This window comes from Odontesthes bonariensis, chromosome 2 (assembly GCF_027942865.1).
Source record: "Odontesthes bonariensis isolate fOdoBon6 chromosome 2, fOdoBon6.hap1, whole genome shotgun sequence".
Lineage (NCBI taxonomy): Eukaryota > Metazoa > Chordata > Actinopteri > Atheriniformes > Atherinopsidae > Odontesthes > Odontesthes bonariensis.
In genome coordinates, this window is record NC_134507.1 from 37061036 (window position 1) to 37081923 (window position 20888).

Sequence of the window (20888 nt, forward strand, 5' to 3'; positions counted from 1 at the left end):
TGTGGGTGGGTGTGGCTCTAGAGACGGGGAGAGTGGAAAAACTAAATCAATTTGTGCTCCAAGTTCCTTGGTTGTTGAAACAAGAACTGATCAGAAAGATGAAGAAAAGCCAGACTGTTTTAATCTGCAAGCTTTTCAGATTCAGGTTAGCTGCTGGCATGGCACTGCAGACAGTTGAATTTGCTGCACCGTCCGGCCGAGTGAGGCACCTGGAAAAGAGGTGTCAGCCTCTGACAGTTCCAACTCATACTTACCTGGCAGGGGAGATACCATGATCAAGAAGGTGGTTCACCCAGGACGAGGCTCAGCCATTGCACACCGGCTGTACTGACCCTTGCGAATTCCCCAAATGTGGGATTCTCGACTGCATAGTTTCTGGTAGTGGGGGACTGCGTTCGCGCTCTCCCCTGATTTGACTGTATAACGTGAATATCCCTGGGCAACTCTACCTTGGTTTTTGTCCTGGCGTTGCTGCTTTAACGACACCTTTCCATCTTTAAAACCCATGTTTTGCAAGGTTTGCTGAATGCTGTGGCAGGTCTGCACAGCTGATATGCAGCTGCGCAGTTGTCAGGTGAGGTCATACAGTGCAGTCACCCCAGGCAGGTGGGCGTTGCCTTAGTGATGGCAACAACGAGATGAGAATACGGCAGCATTTCTGCACTGGAGATATTAAGCCGTGAGGTTTTGCCTCAACTAAGAATTTTCCCAGTGTGGGTGGGTGTGGCTCTAGAGAAGGGGAGAGTGGAAAAACTAAATCAATTTGTGCTCCAAGTTCCTTGGTTGTTGAAACAAGAACTGATCAGAAAGATGAAGAAAAGCCAGACTGTTTTAATCTGCAAGCTTTTCAGATTCAGGTTAGCTGCTGGCATGGCACTGCAGACAGTTGAATTTGCTGCACCGTCCGGCCGAGTGAGGCACCTGGAAAAGAGGTGTCAGCTTCTGACAGTTCCAACTCATACTTACCTGGCAGGGGAGATACCATGATCAAGAAGGTGGTTCACCCAGGACGAGGCTCAGCTATTGCACACCGGCTGTACTGACCCTTGCGAATTCCCCAAATGTGGGAATCTCGACTGCATAATTTCTGGTAGTGGGGGACTGCGTTCGCGCTCTCCCCTGATTTGACTGTATAACGTGAATATCCCTGAGTAACTCTACCTTGGTTTTTGTCCTGGCGTTGCTGCTTTAACGACACCTTTCCATCTTTAAAAACCATGTTTTGCAAGGTTTGCTGAATGCTGCGGCAGGTCTGCACAGCTGATATGCAGCTGCGCAGTTGTCAGGTGAGGTCATACAGTGCAGTCACCCCAGGCAGGTGGGCGTTGCCTTAGTGATGGCAACAACGAGATGAGAATACGGCAGCATTTCTGCACTGGAGATATTAAGCCGTGAGGTTTTGCCTCAACTAAGAATTTTCCCAGTGTGGGTGGGTGTGGCTCTAGAGATGGGGAGAGTGGAAAAACTAAATCAATTTGTGCTCCAAGTTCCTTGGTTGTTGAAACAAGAACTGATCAGAAAGATGAAGAAAAGCCGGAGTGTTTTAATCTGCAAGCTTTTCAGATTCAGGTTAGCTGCTGGCATGGCACTGCAGACAGTAGAATTTGCTGCACCGTCCGGCCGAGTGAGGCACCTGGAAAAGAGGAGTCAGCCTCTGACAGTTCCAACTCATACTTACCTGGCAGGGGAGATACCATGATCAAGAAGGTGGTTCACCCAGGACGAGGCTCAGCCATTGCACACCGGCTGTACTGACCCTTGCGAATTCCCCAAATGTGGGAATCTCGACTGCATAATTTCTGGTAGTGGGGGACTGCGTTCGCGCTCTCCCCTGATTTGACTGTATAACGTGAATATCCCTGGGCAACTCTACCTTGGTTTTTGTCCTGGCACCTCTCCATCTTTAAAACCCATGTTTTGCAAGGTTTGCTGAATGCTGCGGCAGGTCTGCACAGCTGATATGCAGCTGCGCAGTTGTCAGGTGAGGTCATACAGTGCAGTCACCCCAGGAAGGTGGGCGTTGCCTTAGTGATGGCAACAACGAGATGGGAATACGGCAGCATTTCTGCACTGGAGATATTAAGCCGTGAGGGTTTGCCTCAACTAAGAATTTTCCCAGTGTGGGTGGGTGTGGCTCTAGAGATGGGGAGAGTGGAAAAACTATATAAATTTGTGCTCCAAGTTCCTTGGTTGTTGAAACAAGAACTGATCAGAAAGATGAAGAAAAGCTGGAGTGTTTTAATCTGCAATCTTTTCAGATTCAGGTTAGCTGCTGGCATGGCACTGCAGACAGTTGAATTTGCTGCACCGTCCGGCCGAGTGAGGCACCTGGAAAAGAGGTGTCAGCCTCTGACAGTTCCAACTCATACTTACCTGGCAGGGGAGATACCATGATCAAGAAGGTGGTTTACCCAGGACGAGGCTCAGCCATTGCACACCGGCTGTACTCACCCTTGCGAATGGCGATCTGCTGAATAGGAGTGCAATTGACCCTGTGAGCCATTGGCTTAGAGTTCATGTAGGTGCAATTAAGAATTGTGATGTCACTGACCTCAAGAGTAATTTGCATATGCCTTCCCCCAGGTCTTGTGGACCAGGAAGGACCAGGAAGGACCAGGATATTACAGCACAAATGGCACACAATTTTATAGTTGCACCAAGCATAAGCCCCCTGCATCCATTTGCGCACAAAAGTCCCCTCCTGGCATGCTTTTGCATGGTTTTGTCATGTCAATCAACAGAATAAAGTGTTAAATGCATTTATTGTCATACTTTTGCTATATCTCAAGTGTGTGTATGAACAAAAAGCTATTCAAAAATCATGCCATGTATTTTTTTTTGCTCCCTTTCTTTCAATAAAGTATTGTTGATTATCACTTACTCCTATGCCTCTTATGCTACTTCCCTAGAAGCCATTTATTTATATGGCCCTTATTTCTGATAACTAGGCTCTGTTATTGTTGAATCAATTGACAGACACTCCACGACTCATTGTGACTGTAGCACTGACCATTTTTATTCAGTACCACAGCAAACAGCATCCAAGGGCAATGTTGACACCAGAGGGTGCAGTGCCGAGGAACAACAAAAGGTGCTGCGTTAAAGGGCACTCAGAGAGGGCACAGAGGACCATGAATTGCATGGCATTGTGGAGCAATACAAAATGTAATGGCACAGTTTACAGAGCATAACAGAAGTGCAACTTTAAAGGGCACAGTGCAGAGAACAACCCCACATGAGGTAAATGAAACAGGGCAACAGTGCAGAGAACAACCCCACATGAAGTAAATGAAACAGGGCAACAGTGCAGAGAACAACCCCACATAAAGTAAATGAAACAGGGCAACAGTGCAGAGAACAACCCCACATAAAGTGAATGAAATAGGGCAACAGTGCAGAGAACAACAGTGGCGGCTCCTCCATAGGGGCGATTTGTGCGACGCACTACCAAACACAGAGTTTTTTTTTTTTTTTTAATCTGGTTGCTAAGGTGGGACTGATCTGCTGCAGGCAAACTGGTTGTATATGTCATTGTCCAATCAGATTAAGGTCGCGCCTGGTGTTGCTACGCCCATTTTGTGCGATTTCTGTCAGGGTCGAATTTGCACCAGGAAGCTCCCATTGACATGAATGGGACCTCGGTTTTTTTCAAAAATCCTGCTCCCAATGCATTTTCTATGAGGGTTTATGTGCTCGCACAAACGACGCACAACGTGCTTTCGTCATATGTCTGTTGCGCGGGACCATGAACTTTCTACTTGTTGTTGTAACATTGTGGTTTTCAATAAAGAAAAAAAAAAAAAAAAATTCTATGAAGAAGATGGCGAGTGTCGAGTGCAACAGTACAGTAGTGTTTCTGACAGAAGTACCCTTTAGTCGTCGTACTAATGCGGAGAAGGAAGTTTGGAAGAATTTTGCAGGATTTTCGGGCTCGCCTTGCGAGGCAAAGATGAAACCCAGGGCTCCACCAACCCTGCTATTTTTCCAGGTAGTATTTGATGTAGCTAAATAACTTACCCTTTTGTGCTCAGTCATTGACTTGTAATGATTTAAATCTTTTATATAATATTGACAATGATAGCAGAATGTATAATGACACATTCATTGTTAATGGTGCAGTATTACATTTAAAAAAGAGAGAAATCTCACATAAGTAAGCTGCACTTATCCATGTTTGACAACTGGTTATGCTTTTCTAAGTCATATTTTCCAAAACTTCAATAAACACTTGACTTGGATTTATATGTTGTCATTTTAATTACATTCTTTAGAATGAAAATTGAATGAATCTTATCATTAAGAGCTTATTTACTTATTTACTTATTTCATAGAATCCTGGAACAATATGAGGAAAATAAATAAATAATGGTTAAGGTGTAATATTAACTGATTGGCAAATTATGCAAAAAATAACAAAACATTATTTAAAATTATTACAATAAATTATGCTACCTAGACAAATATACCTCAGTCCTATGGACTTTTATGGTACTTATGGACATAACGGGGGAAATTGCAGTCACTTTGGTTATTTGGCAGACCAAATAACCCCTCGACTCTGCGTTGTGTTTATTTAAGGAAGACAAGGAGTTTCTGGACGATTGGACATTTTATTTCCTGTGTGGGAACATAACAGGTTTGCATCAGTGCAATCGGTTCAGCTTCGCACAGCTCACTCTGATGCAGCTTTCACAGACTGGAAATTGCACTACCTAAAAAAAATGTCAGGAGCCGCCACTGGAGAACAACCCCACATTAAGTGAATGAAATAGGGCAACAGTGCAGAGAACAACCCCACATAAAGTAAATGAAATAGGGCAACAGTGCAGAGAACAACCCCACATGAAGTAAATGAAACAGGGCAACAGTGCAGAGAACAACACACAGAACGTAGAACAGCAACTATATACACTATTTACAAGGGGCCGACCGTTCACTCCTCCAGTCCGTCCACAACGGACATGAAGTGTTCAAAGTTTTTGAAAACTATGTCTTCCAGTCCTTTGGAGGGTGAACGGTGGATCTCAGGGCAATATGTCTTTTTTTTTATATTTTTTGTGTCCCTGGATTTTGTGCCCGCAAACTTTGCAGGCCGGGAGACGCTGCACCTTCACGCCCAGCTCAGTGGGGGGGTCTGCCAGCTTTCTCTTGTACAGAGTCGATCGGGACCACGACAACCCTGCCACAGCACTTTGTCCAGAGGGCGGCTTTACACCTGGCCTGATGGGCACAGACGCCGTGACCTGCGGGATGGAGGCCTGACCAGCAGGCTGTGTGGAGGAGGAGACGAGGGGCAGCAGAGGCGTGGTGATGGTGGACGGGGCAGAGCAGGAGACGAGGGGCAGCAGAGGCCTGGTGATGGTGGACGGGGCAGAGCAGGAGACGAGGGGCAGCAGAGGCGTGGTGATGGTGGACGGGGCAGAGCAGGAGACGAGGGGCAGCAGAGGCCTGGTGATGGTGGACGGGGCAGAGCAGGAGACGAGGGGCAGCAGAGGCCTGGTGATGGTGGACGGGGCAGAGCAGGAGACGAGGGGCAGCAGAGGCGTGGTGATGGTGGACGGGGCAGAGCAGGAGACGAGGGGCAGCAGAGGCCTGGTGATGGTGGACGGGGCAGAGCAGGAGACGAGGGGCAGCACTGCAGTGGGCCTGGTGATGGTGGAGGTGGCGGGGATTCTCCTCACCGGCAGACGGAGCAGCTGTGGAGGAGGCTGCGGCGTCTCCAGCAGCAGGTTGGTCCGACCCTTCAACACCTTGGTGCCGGCTGTGCTGGGCGTGGGGACGTACTCCATCACGGGGTAGTCGGGTGGAGGGAGGACGTCCGGCTGGCGCGGTGCAGGAGGCAGCTGCTCACAAGACACAGACACGGCCTTTGAGGTCACAGCTGACTGCCTGGTGGCGTGGAGGTTGACCAGCCTCTCCTGCTGGCGGATGAAGTCTCTCACCGTCTTGGTGTTAATTTTGGGGAGAGGGATGCCCGCCTTGCACAGGACGGGGTCCTCTACCAAGACCCGGTGCTGGATCCTCTCATAGGCCTTGAGAATGTTGGCCTTCTCAGGGCTGGAGCGAGAGGCCTGTGGGCTGCGCAGCCACAGCAGCTTGACCAGCACGTACATCAGCCTGTTGTGCTGCGGGCTGATGTCCTGCTGAGCTGGCGCGTACCTCCTAGCCATCTTTACCCGCTGGACCACGGCGGCGTCAGCCAGGTCGTCCCTCTTGGTCCGACAATACAGCGTGTTGCCCCAGTGGGTGCGGTAGAGCTGGTGGTACCGCTGTGGCTGTTTGTCATGCTCCTCCACCGCATTCCAGGCCTGAAGGACCCTGTTCCGCTCTGCTGTGCTGAGGAGCAGCTTCTGCTCTGTCAAGCCGACCTCCAGCAGCGCAGCACAGAAAGCCTCCAGCTTCTGGAACCCGGGCAGAGGACTGACACTGCAGACATCGTCCTGTAAAACGCACACGCACGGACACACACAGAGAAAAGTAGGTAAGTTTTAATGTATACGATGTCTTGTTTTTTTAGCGGGTCACATGTATCGCTGTATTCTCTTCTATCAGTATGTATTGGACTCACAAAGGCAGGAGGGTTGACCGAAGCAGTCTCGCTGCTGGTCAGTCTGATGTGGGGCTCCACATCAGTACGGTCCTCCTCGCTCTGGTACGCCTCGTCAGCGTCTGGGTCGACCTCCCCAGGCTGAACGACCTCCTCCTCCGGCTCAGGACCGTCGCTGACGATGCCCTCCAGTGAGAACGCCTCCCCCGTGCTTTGGCTGAAGAGGTACTCCAGCCCGAGCAGCTCATCGGACCGGACATCAGCCGGGGCCCGGAAGTTGCGCTCCACTGGCTCGCCCAACAGCTGCTGGCAGCGGGAGTTCAGGCGGTCAATGAGCGGCGCAGAGTACACCCGGTGGTGCCGCCCTCCGCCCCCAAACACCGCGTCTGAGCTGCGGTCAGCGTTCCACCTGGCGATGCCACTTATCAGGTAAACCTGATAAGGCCGCGCCGCACAGTGGGGACCTGAACATCACAACAAACAGGTATTATCAGTACCTCAGTTATCATGTGATAAACGTGGTTTTTTTTTTGGTATTTTTCTCCCTTAGATTACCTGGAATCATGTGGGGCAAAGATTTATGGAACCCCTCCAGGCTGTTGCTCCCACGCAGGCCCTTATAATACGGGACGTCCACACCGTTGATGGTGGTGGTGCGGGCGACACGATACATGACCATGCCTGGGGGGTCCTGGATGCACTCCAGGTGTCGCTGCTGGGCTGCCCACATCTCATCAATGGCCGCTGTAAACACACACACACATGTTGAGCTGTAGTCATTTTGCATTTGCATTTTGTAGTTATACAGATTTATAACTACAGTAATGCAATCGTGTCAGCCTCTGTGCTTTTTTCCCCTCTATAACTTGTAAACTAAACAACTGGTTATACTATACAGGCAGGCTGTGTGTGTGTGTGTGTGTGTGTGTGAGGTGTTTTTTTTCTTACCAGGGGACTTGAAGAGGCTAACGCCGCTCTCATCCAGCCCTGCTGGACCCTTCAGGTCCTCGATGAGGAGGTGGACCAGGCGAAACGTCTCCTGGGCCCCGAGGGTGACGCGCCGGACATGGTGCTTCAGCTGGTCCCGGGAGACGTACCGCCGGACCACGTCCTCGTCACTCACCACCTCCATGGTGGCCGGGTCTCTGGCCCTGATGGCAGCGATGAGGAGCTGGAGGTCCTCGCGGTTGTAGGCCAGCACCGCCCCGACCAGCGCGGATTTAAAGGGGCCGTATTTGGAGTGAGCCTCCGTTCTTAGAGCGGCGTCAAAGCGGTGGAGCCAGTGGAAAATGTCCAGCCTCACCACCATCCCCTCGTCCACCCAGGACTGGAACAGGATCTCCACCGCGGTCGGACCCTGTGCTTTGCAGCAACCGCGGTCGATGTAGAGGATCTGGGGGACGGGCTGGTTTGCGAGGCGGAACCTCTCCATCACCCCACGACACATGGGCCCCAGCTTCTCCACCGACTCCTCGCAGGTGAGCACAAAGCTGACGATCTGGGAGAGCTCGTTGCCGATGCTGGTGAACCACTCAGCCGAGCCCTTGCCCTCCCCAGACAGCTTCTTCACCACCTACAACAAAACAAACAAACAAATAGTTTAGCTTTGCATAATGTGGTGTTTCCCTGTGAGTACTTGTATGCAACACACTTTTGGCTAACTTGCCTTCTTCGTGGAGTCCATTTTCAGCACTTTGCCGAACGTGGACAGGATCTGGCTCCGGTAATCCTGCACGTTGTCCGCCTCGGCCAGGAGGAAGGCGTGGCGCAGGAGCCGGGCGCAGGGAACCGCTCTCGGAGGGGGCGGTGCCTGGAACTCCCTGTGGCCCAGCGCAGAGACGATGCCTCTGGGTTCCACCAGGACCATGAGGAGTGTGGTGTAGAGGTCCTTCCTCTCGTGGTAGTCCTCCAGGTGGTTCTCCTGCACCTGCCGCCACACCTTGACCATCGTGTTACCCTCCGTTCTGTCACGCAGGAGGCGAATGATGGTCTTGTCCACCCCTCGCCTGGCAGTCAGTATGGCGGGAAACCTGGCCCGATGTGCCTCGCTCAGCTGCCGGAGGATGGCGTCGTCCCACGCCAGCCACCGACCCATGGGTCCGCTCTCTCCACCTCTGGCAGCCTTGAGACACGGCCCGCACGACAACACCTCTGTCGCCAGGGTGTACCAGCCCAACACATCACAGATGTGACGTACCTAAAACAGAGAGAGAGAGAGAGAGAGAATCACAGGTCAATCACAGGTTGCAGATATGCAACAAGCTTTTTATTTATTTACATTATTTATTTACATTACATTTTTTGCATTTTATGTGTGCTTCACTTTTTCACAACAAAGATCTGTGAAATCTTTTTGATTTGTTGTTGAATGGAAAGTTTATGATGGTTGCGTTCCGCACTTTGTATTAAGAATGTTCAATAAAGATCTATTACATACATTTTATTGTGGTAGCAGCAGTTCACTATACCTTTTTTGCCAATCGATCTGCAGAGAATGACTTGGTTGTGTGAACAAAATTAATCAGGAAAGCCCACAGTTGCAAATATGCAACATTGCCTAAAATGATTAAAAATAGCCCAATTTCAAAAATTCCAAAAATATTGGTGTATTCCCACCCAAAAAGATGCAAGAAGAGCCAAAATGATTTTTTTCAATGATTATTCGTATGCTTGGGTGCTACAAGGTTAAGTAGTCAATGGTGATGTGTGTATTTCTCTGAGCACAGCTGTGCAGAGACTGAGCCTTACCCGGGAGTGGTAGCCAGACTTGGAGAGGTGTGAGTTGCCTCCAGCCCCGGCACACTTCTCTCCGCGCGGACACTTCAGGGAGCACCGCCACACTCCGACGGGACGCCAGAAGAAAAAGCGGCCTCGGAAAAAGGCCTGTGGAGTGGGAATGCCGCCGCTCACAAAGCCGGGTGGCTCGGGTGGGTAGAACCACATCCGGTCTGACTTCAACACTCGCCGCCTTCTAATGGCGCCCTTTATGTCCTTGTAGACCTGGACTGGTGTGAAGAGGCCTCGCTCGCTGTCCTCCTTCAGCCAGGGGATGTCGGCAGAGGGGATTCCGTTGGGGTCTTCCCAGAGGCGCACCCAGCCTTCCAGCTCCACCTGCAAGACACAAGGTGTACAACAACGCAAAACATTTAGTTATTTATTTTCCCTAATGTGGTGATTTTGTGAAATGCATTAACATTGCTTGTGTATTTTGTGATTTTACACTTACAGAAGAGTCACTCTGTGACAAGGTGGTGGCAGACGCAGGCTGTGAGGTCGACGGCGGCTCCTCGGGACGAGCATCAGGGGGACCCTGACCAGGCGCTGAGGACGGCACGGGCGTCTGTTGTTCAGGAGACTCAGTAGAGGCAGCCTTGCTGGTGGACGGCTGTGAGGACAACAGGAGCTGCTTTGAGGCAGCCTTGCTGATGGACGGCTGTGAGGACAGCAGGAGCTGCTTTGAGGCAGCCTTACTGGTGGACGGCTGTGAGGACAGCAGGAGCTGCTTTGAGGCAGCCTTGCTGATGGACGGCTGTGAGGACAGCAGGAGCTGCTTTGAGGCAGCCTTGCTGGTGGACGGCTGTGAGGACAGCAGGAGCTGCTTTGAGGCAGCCTTGCTGATGGACGGCTGTGAGGACAGCAGGAGCTGCTTTGAGGCAGCCTTGCTGATGGACGGCTGTGAGGACAGCAGGAGCTGCTTTGAGGCAGCCTTGCTGGTGGACGGCTGTGAGGACAGCAGGAGCTGCTTTGAGGCAGCCTTGCTGGTGGACGCCTGTGAGGACAGCAGGTGCTGCTTGTGCTGTGTTGAGGCAGCCTTGCTGGTGGAGGGCTGTGAGGACAGCAGGAGCTGCTCGTGCTGCTTTGAGGCAGCCGTGCTGGTGGACGGCTGTGAGGACAGCAGGAGCTGCTTTGAGGCAGCCTTGTTGGTTATATTATTATTGGGTTTTGCATTGTAGTTACAGAATGCAGTGTAGTTACCTCTTTATCCAGTATGTACTGTCTGAAGCGTTTGAGTGACTTCGAGGTGATGTCACTCTCCCGCATCAGCAGCCACTGCTTTACTGAGGTGTGGGCCTCCTGCGCCATCCTCCGCTCCTGCTCACTGCCGGCTTGAGGGTCAGATTGGTGGCGCTGGTACCACTGCCACATCTCGAGGATCGTGAACGACCGGAAACGGCCCATGCCGTAAATGGCCTTGTCCACGTTCCTCTCGAGGTGGCAGGAGATGGCCGGAAAAAGCTCCACGTACTGCAGCAGGCTGGCCTTCAGCCACTCCTTGTTTAAGGCCCCACGCTTCTCCGGCTGCCGGCTCTCTTTAACGTGGCGGTCGACGAGACTGAAATGCACACACACACACACACATCGCTGTTAGTTTCAGTGAAGGGAAAACTGTTCCTGGCTTGCTTTGGTTTTCTTGTAAATGCTTACTACTTGACGTAGCCCACGTCGTTCTCGACCAGCCACTTAAAGGTCCGGCCGGTGTAGCGGCCGAAGGTCAGGACCAGCTGCCCCAAGTACTGGGCCTCAGTCGGCCTCTGTACGCCGCAGCGCCTCTTTGCTGAAGACGAGACATGTTATGACCTCAGTGAACAGGCAAGCAAAAGCTCTGGTGCACCACATTGTCATTACTTATATATTTATAGTATAAATGCAATGCCAAGATGTTTACCCTCCTCAAAGGCAGTCTTGGGGTCCCTCAGTTTGTCGTCCCTCGGACAAACCTGACCTCTCCCCTGCTGGGCCTTGGCTGCCTTGGAGGCTGCCAGAACGCATTGCTGCCTCTCTAACGGCAGGCTGGTGTTCAGGATGTTGAGGGCTGGCAGCAAAGTATCCATGTCCTGAAATTGTCAACAGACTTTTAGCAATATCATGATCATTATAACCATTGCAATAGTCACTATTATTAGACAAATGGAGGCAAAAGCCATAGCATTGCCACCAGAATTGAAAATGTACAATAGGCAAATGTAACACGTATTAAAATTCATACAAACGAGGTGGATAGTTTTTTTTTTTTTGCATAAATAATGGCTCCGGGCCAAATCACAGACGCACTTGACAGAGTTGCAGCTCGAAAGAGCGCATGTGCACTGTCGCTGGTGTCACTCGACTTTCATTTTACAACGCTAAAAACGTTATCTATTATCTGTTGATGTTACATTCACAAAGTAGACAGGAAAACGATATAAATATAGCCATGCTGTATTTTTTTCTTTTGCTAAAAATAAATTTATAGCGTTGCTAACACCCTCCGGTCACCCAGCTTTAACATTACGCTAAAAACCTTGTATTCCAAATAAACAGGTGATCTTCTTAATAAATTACAGAGGTATATCGCCAGAATATGATCGCAGACGAGCAAGAGGGTCTGGCTGCAGACCTGTACTGCCGCTGGTGTCACTCGACTTCCATGTTACATTAAAAACGTTATCTGTTATCTGTTGATGTGACATTCACAAAGTAGAAAGGAAAACGATATAAATAAAGCCATGCTGTATATTTTTTTTGCTAAAAATAAACTTTATAGCGTTGCTAACACCCTACGGTCACCCAGCTTTAACATTACGCTAAAAACCTTGTATTACAAATAAACAGGTGATCTTTTTGATAAATTACAGAGGTATATCGCTAGAATATGATCGTAGTAGGTAAATGCGGGACATGGTATATCATGAATGATTATAATTACTGGTAGGTTACGTTATAATGAATAGATTGAAGGAGAACATTGAAAGTGTTGACTTGGAAATGACACAACACACTGCTACTGCGATTCAAGGCACTTTAAGGGCTGAAGTGCATTTATTCAAGTGCATTCTCATTTAGTAAACAAAGTTAAGACATGTATAGTGCACATTTTTCATGACAAGACATTTGAAATTAAGTGTGAGAGAGGGAGAGAGAGAGAGAGAGAGAGGTGGAGGTGGAGGTGGAGGGAGAGTGTGTGTGTGTGAGACAGAGACAGACAGACTGACCAGGAGCAGTGGGCAGACAGGAGAGAGAGCCATGTGCAACAGCAGATATGGGAAGAAACAAGGTGCATGCTCATTTGGTAAACAAAGTGAAGACATGTATAGTGCACATTTGTCATGAAAAGATATTTGAAATTAAGTGTGTGAGAGAGAGAGAGAGAGAGAGAGAGAGAGAGAGAGAGAGAGAGAGAGAGAGAGAGAGAGAGAGTGTGTGTGTGTGTGTGAGAGAGAGAGACAGACAGACTGACTGACCAGGAGCAGTGGGCAGACAGGAGACAGAGCCATGTGCAACAGCAGATATGGGAACAAACAAGAAATCAAGTGTAAGTGAACAATAAAAATGAGAACTATATACATGTGCATGTAGGAGTGCAATCAGGAAACGAGTTTAAGTGAACAATTCTGCCACGGGGACCGTGCTGCCATCCACCACACCGGGCATCTCGGGAGGGTGGAACCACATCTTTTCACTCTTCAGGACCTTCCTCCACCTCTTCCTGCCGTACATGTCAGAGAAGGGCCGCGGCTTCAGAAAGAGCCCCCTCTCCTCATCCTCCTTCAGCCACTTAATGTCTTGCTCGGGCAGCCCGCTGTCCTCAGCCTCCCAGGATTTGTGCCATCCTTCAAACAGGATGGCGTCTTCACCACCAACTGCCTCCTGTGACTGGCTCTCTGTAAATACAAAAAAACCCAAAACACATTGAATATAGTATATCCACACTGTGGAATGAGGCTTTTCATTACAGCAGCCCACTGGATGTGACATGCATGATCTGTGTGCTATTAGCCAGTAAACTAATACAACTTGTGTTAAATGAATATGTACCTTGTGTTTCGTAGGTGGACAGAGCCTCCACAAGCAGAGCGTCGTCTTCCCAGCTGGGGTCTGCTGAGCTGGGAGTGGTGGCTGATGGACGGGGCGCAAAGAAGGAGGGTACCGGTGAAGAGGTAGGCACAGCTGCACAGGGTGCTGGGGCAGCCGACTTGGAGGAGGCCTTCTTCTTCGGCTTGGAGGTGGGGGATGCTGCTGCTGCTGCTGGTGCTGAAGGGGGCTTTGTGGTGGAGGTAGGTGTGGCTGATGGACGAGCCTTGCTGGTGATGGAGGGAGATGCAGGAGGAGGAGGTGATGGAGGGGCCTTGCTGGTGGTGGGTGGTGCTGCTGCTGCTGCTGCAGATGCTGCTGGGGGCTTGTTGGAGGAAGCAGACGCGGTGGAAGGAGTGGCTACACCCTGCTGAGGTATTAGGAGGAATATTACATTTCAGTTTTGCTGAATACATTTGTTATGTTATTCCTTTATACACATGTTCACCTGCACACATACCTCCTTGTCCAGAATGTACTTTCTGAACCTCTTGAGGGCCTTTGAATTGATGTCATCCTCCTTCATGAGGAGCCACTGTGTCACCGACGTGTAGGCCTCCTGCGCCCTCTTCCTCTCAGCGTCGCTGCCAGCCTGAGGATCCGCCAGGAGCCTCTTGTGCAGGCTGTACCACTGCCACATCTCCAGGTAGGTGAACGACTTGAACCTCCCCTGTCCATAGATGGCCCGGTCCACATTCACCTCCAGGTGGCACGAGACGGTGGTGAAGAGGTGCGCGTACTTGACCAGCTGCTCCTTCAGCCACTCGTCGTTGATGGTCTTCCTCTTCTCAGGGTGCCTCATCTCCTTCATGTGGCGGTCGACGATGCTGAAATGGCATAGTAATGTAACATAGTGATACAGTACTATTAAGTTATAACACTATTCACATGGCCATCACATTCAGTGTACCACACTTACTATTTGCAGTAGCCGACATCATTCTCGACCAGCCACTTGAAGCTCTTGCTGGTGTACTTGCCAAAGGTCATCACCAGCTGCCCCAGGACTTGCGCCTCAGTTGGAGAGGGTGTGACGATCTGGCATTTCTTCAAAGCTGTAGACAGATAAATAAGGGGGAACAAAATTAAAGTAATCATGCCTAGACAGTAGTGCAGTTGTAAGCACAGGGTTGTGCATGCACTCTTCTCACCTTCTTTGTAAGCCTTGTCTGAGTCTCTAAGCCTACTGTCCACTGTCTCACGGTCCCGTGCATGTGCCTTAAGGAAGTCCTTGGCCTCCTTGGTCATCCCAAGCACACACTGCTGCCTGTCCTTGGGGAAGCTTGTGTCCAGGATGGACAGCACAGGCATCAGAGGATCCATTTGCTTCACACACACAGCCTGCCTGTATAGTATAACCAGTTGTTTAGTTTACAAGTTATAGAGGGGAAAAAAGCACAGAGGCTGACACGATTGCATTACTGTAGTTATAAATCTGTATAACTATAGGATATTAATAGTAAATTGTTCCATGTAGTAATGGCATGAGACTAGTATAAAAGCTTTGTATTAGAATAGGATGCATATTATTCAGAAATCTGTGTCATACAATACATACCAACTGAGGTAAATGTACACTGAACATTCTAAATACTGTTATAACAGATTAACACAACCAAACAGTACAAAAGCCCTCATAATTGTGACAATGTAAAAGCTTTCGTGTCCGTCCGCCCTCATAAAAATACAATGTAGAGCTCTAGCAGCAAAGCAAGCAGCTAACAAGTTGTTTACCTGCAGCCACTGTTTTCAACCCCAAGTCACGTAACTTTAACACCGCGGCACTTATAAACAAACGACCGCTATCGGCACATTTTTAAACGGCAGTAGTCAACAAAGTAAATCGTAGTTATCTCAACATCCCGTTTGACACCAGCTACAGTAATAACAACAGTTATAGCGTAGCCCGGAGCCTCTGAATCTAGCAAAGTAACATTACCGTCAACGGCGCTTGGCGTCATTTGTATGACAGGAAAATAATGTACACATTATTATCATTAGACTTAGTGAGAAATGACACCCACAGAAAGGATATATTAAAAGCGCTTGAATGATATCTTACCTTAGCTGAAGTTTTCGGTGGTCTATTGAAGTGCGGCAGACTCCCTGCTAAAATCCCACCTATCTCCCACTCCCTCCGATTTTCTGATTGGCCGAGCGGTTTCTGCCGCGGTTGCGAGGCTGGCTGTAGACAGTTGGCAGCGCCCATTGGTCACAAAACGCCCAAGACAATGTGAGTATGTAGACAATATGATTATTTCATTGGACAATAGTCTACGTATGTAGACAATATGATTTTTTCATTGGACAATAGTCTACATGTCTACATGCGCCTTTGCACTTTACTCGTTCGTACCTCTGCGAATTCCCCAAATGTGGGAATCTCGACTGCATAATTTCTGGTAGTGGGGGACTGCGTTCGCGCTCTCCCCTGATTTGACTGTATAACGTGAATATCCCTGGGCAACTCAACCTTGGTTCCTGGCGTTGCTGCTTTAACGACACCTTTCCATCTGTAAAACCCATGTTTTGCAAGGTTTGCTGAATGCTGCGGCAGGTCTGCACAGCTGATATGCAGCTGCGCAGTTGTCAGGTGAGGTCATACGGTGCAGTCACCCCAGGCAGGTGGGCGTTGCCTTAGTGATGGCAACAACGAGATGAGAATACGGCAGCATTTCTGCACTGGAGATATTAAGCCGTGAGGGTTTGCCTCAACTAAGAATTTTCCAAGTGTGGGTGGGTGTGGCTCTAGAGATGGGGAGAGTGGAAAAACTAAATCAATTTGTGCTCCAAGTTCCTTGGTTGTTGAAACAAGAACTGATCAGAAAGATGAAGAAAAGCCGGACTGTTTTAATCTGCAAGCTTTTCAGATTCAGGTTAGCTGCTGGCATGGCACTGCAGACAGTTGAATTTGCTGCACCGTCCGGCCGAGTGAGGCACCTGGAAAAGAGGTGTCAGCCTCTGACAGTTCCAACTCATACTTACCTGGCAGGGGAGATACCATGATCAAGAAGGTGGTTCACCCAGGACGAGGCTCAGCCATTGCACACCGGCTGTACTGACCCTTGCGAATTCCCCAAATGTGGGAATCTCGACTGCATAATTTCTGGTAGTGGGGGACTGCGTTCGCGCTCTCCCCTGATTTGACTGTATAACGTGAATATCCCTGGGCAACTCTACCTTGGTTTTTGTCCTGGCGTTGCTGCTTTAACGACACCTTTCCATCTTTAAAACCCATGTTTTGCAAGGTTTGCTGAATGCTGCGGCAGGTCTGCACAGCTGATATGCAGCTGCGCAGTTGTCAGGTGAGGTCATACAGTGCAGTCACCCCAGGCAGGTGGGCGTTGCCTTAGTGATGGCAACAACGAGATGAGAATACGGCAGCATTTCTGCACTGGAGATATTAAGCCGTGAGGGTTTGCCTCAACTAAGAATTTTCCCAGTGTGGGTGGGTGTGGCTCTAGAGATGGGGAGAGTGGAAAAACTAAATCAATTTGTGCTCCAAGTTCCTTGGTTGTTGAAACAAGAACTGATCAGAAAGATGAAGAAAAGCCGGACTGTTTTAATCTGCAAGCTTTTCAGATTCAGGTTAGCTGCTGGCATGGCACTGCAGACAGTTGAATTTGCTGCACCGTCCGGCCGAGTGAGGCACCTGGAAAAGAGGTGTCAGCCTCTGACAGTTCCAACTCATACTTACCTGGCAGGGGAGATACCATGATCAAGAAGGTGGTTCACCCAGGACGAGGCTCAGCCATTGCACACCGGCTGTACTGACCCTTGCGAATTCCCCAAATGTGGGAATCTCGACTGCATAATTTCTGGTAGTGGGGGACTGCGTTCGCGCTCTCCCCTGATTTGACTGTATAACGTAAATATCCCTGGGCAACTCTACCTTGGTTTTTGTCCTGGCGTTGCTGCTTTAACGACACCTTTCCATCTTTAAAACCCATGTTTTGCAAGGTTTGCTGAATGCTGCGGCAGGTCTGCACAGCTGATATGCAGCTGTGCAGTTGTCAGGTGAGGTCATACAGTGCAGTCACCCCAGGCAGGTGGGCGTTGCCTTAGTGATGGCAACAACGAGATGAGAATACGGCAGCATTTCTGCACTGGAGATATTAAGCCGTGAGGGTTTGCCTCAACTAAGAATTTTCCAAGTGTGGGTGGGTGTGGCTCTAGAGATGGGGAGAGTGGAAAAACTAAATCAATTTGTGCTCCAAGTTCCTTGGTTGTTGAAACAAGAACTGATCAGAAAGATGAAGAAAAGCCGGACTGTTTTAATCTGCAAGCTTTTCAGATTCAGGTTAGCTGCTGGCATGGCACTGCAGACAGTTGAATTTGCTGCACCGTCCGGCCGAGTGAGGCACCTGGAAAAGAGGTGTCAGCCTCTGACAGTTCCAACTCATACTTACCTGGCAGGGGAGATACCATGATCAAGAAGGTGGTTCACCCAGGACGAGGCTCAGCCATTGCACACCGGCTGTACTGACCCTTGCGAATTCCCCAAATGTGGGAATCTCGACTGCATAATTTCTGGTAGTGGGGGACTGCGTTCGCGCTCTCCCCTGATTTGACTGTATAACGTGAATATCCCTGGGCAACTCTACCTTGGTTTTTGTCCTGGCGTTGCTGCTTTAACGACACCTTTCCATCTTTAAAACCCATGTTTTGCAAGGTTTGCTGAATGCTGCGGCAGGTCTGCACAGCTGATATGCAGCTGCGCAGTTGTCAGGTGAGGTCATACGGTGCAGTCACCCCAGGCAGGTGGGCGTTGCCTTAGTGATGGCAACAACGAGATGAGAATACGGCAGCATTTCTGCACTGGAGATATTAAGCCGTGAGGGTTTGCCTCAACTAAGAATTTTCCCAGTGTGGGTGGGTGTGGCTCTAGAGATGGGGAGAGTGGAAAAACTAAATCAATTTGTGCTCCAAGTTCCTTGGTTGTTGAAACAAGAACTGATCAGAAAGATGAAGAAAAGCCGGACTGTTTTAATCTGCAAGCTTTTCAGATTCAGGTTAGCTGCTGGCATGGCACTGCAGACAGTTGAATTTGCTGCACCGTCCGGCCGAGTGAGGCACCTGGAAAAGAGGTGTCAGCCTCTGACAGTTCCAACTCATACTTACCTGGCAGGGGAGATACCATGATCAAGAAGGTGGTTTACCCAGGACGAGGCTCAGCCATTGCACACCGGCTGTGCTGACCCTTGCGAATTCCCCAAATGTGGGAATCTCGACTGCATAATTTCTGGTAGTGGGGGACTGCGTTCGCGCTCTCCCCTGATTTGACTGTATAACGTAAATATCCCTGGGCAACTCTACCTTGGTTTTTGTCCTGGCGTTGCAGTGAGCACTCTTCAGCCGTTTCAGATGGTACAACTTTGCACTCCCGCCCGCTCCACTGAGCACCATTCAAACAACAATTTAGCGCTCCAGCTTTGAACATGGGCACGGTCTCAACAAATAAGGTGACTCTACTCCGAGAAGTCACTTGGCACAGCAAGAAGATTATCTTTGCACAGACAGAATGGGCTTCACCCGCAGAGGTAAAGCCTTCCAAAAATAGAAACAACTCATTAATGCTGCTCTCCACGGAAGTCTTTAGTAAAAGGCGAAAGACTTGTACGTTATGAAGAGAAACCAGAGTACGAGTATTTGACACTGCGGGAGCAGTGCATCAGGCTAGTTGGCATAGCCACCTTCCCCACGGTGAGCTTTGCTTGGTTGAGACGCTGGCTCCCCGGCCGACCAGGTAGGAACAATCGGGCCCTATTCCAATGGCTGCTTTGTCTTTTACTCTGTGCAAAAGACTAGGGGTGTTGAGGCTTTGTTCTGACCGCTCATTGGGTTTAGAGGTTTTTTTCAAGCAATTCTCCCAGTCGGCCCAATCCCAGAGCCATCTCAAAGTGGAGTTCACTTTCACTCTCTTTTCGCAGACTAAAAGCCAGAGTTTTATCTCAGAAGCTAAGCAGAGTTGGGCCTGGTTAGTACTTGGATGGGGAGACCGCCTGGGAATACCAGGTGCTGTAAGCCTTTTGGCTTCTCCAGGCGCATGCAGTTTGACTGCGTCAAATGCAAAGGCAGTCCCTGTTTGACGTTTTGGAACTGCTCCTTTGTCAGGACAAAGTTAAATGTATGAGGATCAAAGGCAACCATGACCTGGGACACCTTAGCAGATCCAGGATCAGCAAGATGGATCACAGGGTGATCAACAGATGTTTCAACAAAAGACATGCAGAGAGAAGAGAGAAAAATGCTTACAGCACCTGGTATTCCCAAGCGGTCTCCCATCCAAGTACTAACCAGGCCCGACCCTGCTTGGCTTCCGAGTTCGGACGAGATCGGGCGTGGTTTTTTTTTTTCTCTTTTATTATCAAAAAGTACAAATTTCAAAATACATCAAATTACATATTTACATGTATACTCATTTGAACCTTATATACACATATATTATTTACAATACAGTCAAAGCAAAAACACAAATTTGTGAGGCTATCATTGGGTCTTCTCCCCCTCTTCCATCCCACAGACCTTCTCACCAAACCTTATAAATGGAACCAAAAGACAGAAAACCAACATGACAAAACAAAAAACTAGTGAGACAGCCCGTGGTTCTTCACTTCCCTCTCGCCCACAGGCCCCCTCACCAAACCATAGAAATAAAAATAAAATTTAAAAAATAAAAATATAACTATTAACAGAAAAACCAACTTGACAAAACTAAAACAAGTGAGACAGCCTGTAGGTCTCCTCCTTCTCCTCTCGCCCACAGGCCCCCTCACCAAACCATAGAAATAAAAATAAAAAAAATAAAAAAATAAAAATATAACTATTAACAGAAACACCGACTTGACAAAACTAGACAAGTGAGACAGCCTGTAGGTCTCCTCCTTCTCGCGCCCACAGGCCCCCTCACCAAACAATAGAAATAAATAAACACATTATAGCCACTCTTGCTCTACCCAAAGTCTAACTTCACACCCCCATCCCCAATCTGTATGAACGTGCTCCCCTCCACAAAACCCTCGGTGAACTCTTCTACCCCTAAGTGTGTTAAAACCCTGTGCACGTCCCTTTTCGTGATGCTTTTAAAAATACTCCACACCTCCACTTTCTTTTTCTCGTAATGGGCTATGTCCCTCCTCATTTTAACAGCATACCTGGCGTGACTTAAAACATAATTTAGCAAATTTGCATTCTTCCCTTCCATCCTTCCCCTCACTCCAAACAACCACACCTCTCTCCAGCCCGTTTCCCCCCACACTTCTTTATCCCAACATCTATTTATGAGTTTTCTCATTTTCTTAAAATACCCTACCAGTTCCCCACATTCAACAAACTCATGCATACACGTTTCCACCCCCACACCGCACACATCACATTCTTTCCTTACGTTCACATCAAATCTGCTTATTACTAAATTATTAAAAATTCTGTTGTGCCTCAACATAAAATCAAAATTTTCGCATTCAGGGGTGTTGCACTTAACCCTTAGGTTTTCCCATATTCCCTTTTC

The 20888-nt window shown here is 49.0% G+C and overlaps 8 non-coding genes and 1 pseudogene across 8 annotated transcripts; 8 read left to right on the forward strand and 1 right to left on the reverse strand.

Moving 5' to 3' along the window:
• Positions 1-246: 246 nt before the first annotated feature.
• On the forward strand, positions 247-410 carry LOC142365989 (U1 spliceosomal RNA). The gene has a single exon (XR_012766691.1). It is a non-coding gene; the product is annotated as a U1 spliceosomal RNA (small nuclear RNA).
• Positions 411-958: 548 nt separating this feature from the next.
• LOC142365961 (U1 spliceosomal RNA) lies at positions 959-1122 on the forward strand. The gene has a single exon (XR_012766686.1). It is a non-coding gene; the product is annotated as a U1 spliceosomal RNA (small nuclear RNA).
• Positions 1123-1670: 548 nt separating this feature from the next.
• LOC142402280 (U1 spliceosomal RNA) lies at positions 1671-1834 on the forward strand. Its single transcript, XR_012773332.1, has one exon. It is a non-coding gene; the product is annotated as a U1 spliceosomal RNA (small nuclear RNA).
• Positions 1835-2365: 531 nt separating this feature from the next.
• Positions 2366-2482, forward strand: LOC142366703 (U1 spliceosomal RNA; annotated as a pseudogene).
• A 13873-nt stretch (positions 2483-16355) lies between these two features.
• On the forward strand, positions 16356-16519 carry LOC142402286 (U1 spliceosomal RNA). Its single transcript, XR_012773333.1, has one exon. It is a non-coding gene; the product is annotated as a U1 spliceosomal RNA (small nuclear RNA).
• Positions 16520-17067: 548 nt separating this feature from the next.
• LOC142402292 (U1 spliceosomal RNA) lies at positions 17068-17231 on the forward strand. The gene has a single exon (XR_012773334.1). It is a non-coding gene; the product is annotated as a U1 spliceosomal RNA (small nuclear RNA).
• Positions 17232-17779: 548 nt separating this feature from the next.
• On the forward strand, positions 17780-17943 carry LOC142402298 (U1 spliceosomal RNA). The gene has a single exon (XR_012773336.1). It is a non-coding gene; the product is annotated as a U1 spliceosomal RNA (small nuclear RNA).
• A 548-nt stretch (positions 17944-18491) lies between these two features.
• On the forward strand, positions 18492-18655 carry LOC142401866 (U1 spliceosomal RNA). The gene has a single exon (XR_012773228.1). It is a non-coding gene; the product is annotated as a U1 spliceosomal RNA (small nuclear RNA).
• Positions 18656-18908: 253 nt separating this feature from the next.
• Positions 18909-19021, reverse strand: LOC142374141 (U5 spliceosomal RNA). The gene has a single exon (XR_012768650.1). It is a non-coding gene; the product is annotated as a U5 spliceosomal RNA (small nuclear RNA).
• Positions 19022-20888: the final 1867 nt, after the last annotated feature.